Raw genomic sequence first — 784 nt, forward strand, 5'->3', positions numbered from 1 at the left:
GAGATCTAGTGAAAAATTAACAAATATTTGGCGGTCAAAAATGATCACTAGACATATTCAGATCAAATTATCAGTTATTTGATAAAATTTTTATAAATGAGTACTAATTTTGTTGGGTTTCGTTCCAAAATTATTAATTTTTAAAGTTTACGTATACGGATCAAGCAAATTTCAAAATTTTCAGTAAAAATTTCAAAAATATACAAAGTTTTATACTTTAAATATGAATTTTAAATTTACAATTCAGTTTGAAATGTATATATTTCAATTGTATTTCTAATCGTAAGAAATATATCCTCAGATGGATTCATTCATTCACCTTCTGTTAATGTAAACTTTCTCAATGTTTTTGAGCGATAAGACCGTCACTGTATATTTTATGAACGATAAAATATATATTGATTATATTTATTGATTACTGATTTTTTTCCTCGAACATTTAATTCTGGTATGGAAAGTTCCAGCAATTTGCCTCAAGACACGATGCCATGCACATATAGAAAATGTGAACAATATAATTCTGTATTAAGTATTAATTATTTGTTCTAAAAACTTGATTTCAATAAACAACCCGTTTGTAAATAAATAACGGCGTTTTGTTTTTAAATATTACATGGATAAACAGGTGATAGGAAATGCGCTATCCACCTTCCGCTCACATAGTCCATGCCCCATATTTCTTTCTCACAATTTGATATTATGGAGTCAGTCAGCGCTACGAAGGCAGCCATGTTGCCGCGTCTTGTGTCTGTGTTTTGTCTCAAATTGAATTAATGTTTAATTT

Source organism: Ctenocephalides felis, unplaced genomic scaffold (assembly GCF_003426905.1).
Source record: "Ctenocephalides felis isolate EL2017-DRISC unplaced genomic scaffold, ASM342690v1 CF-g0.4_SCAFFOLD_03573, whole genome shotgun sequence".
Classification (NCBI taxonomy): domain Eukaryota; kingdom Metazoa; phylum Arthropoda; class Insecta; order Siphonaptera; family Pulicidae; genus Ctenocephalides; species Ctenocephalides felis.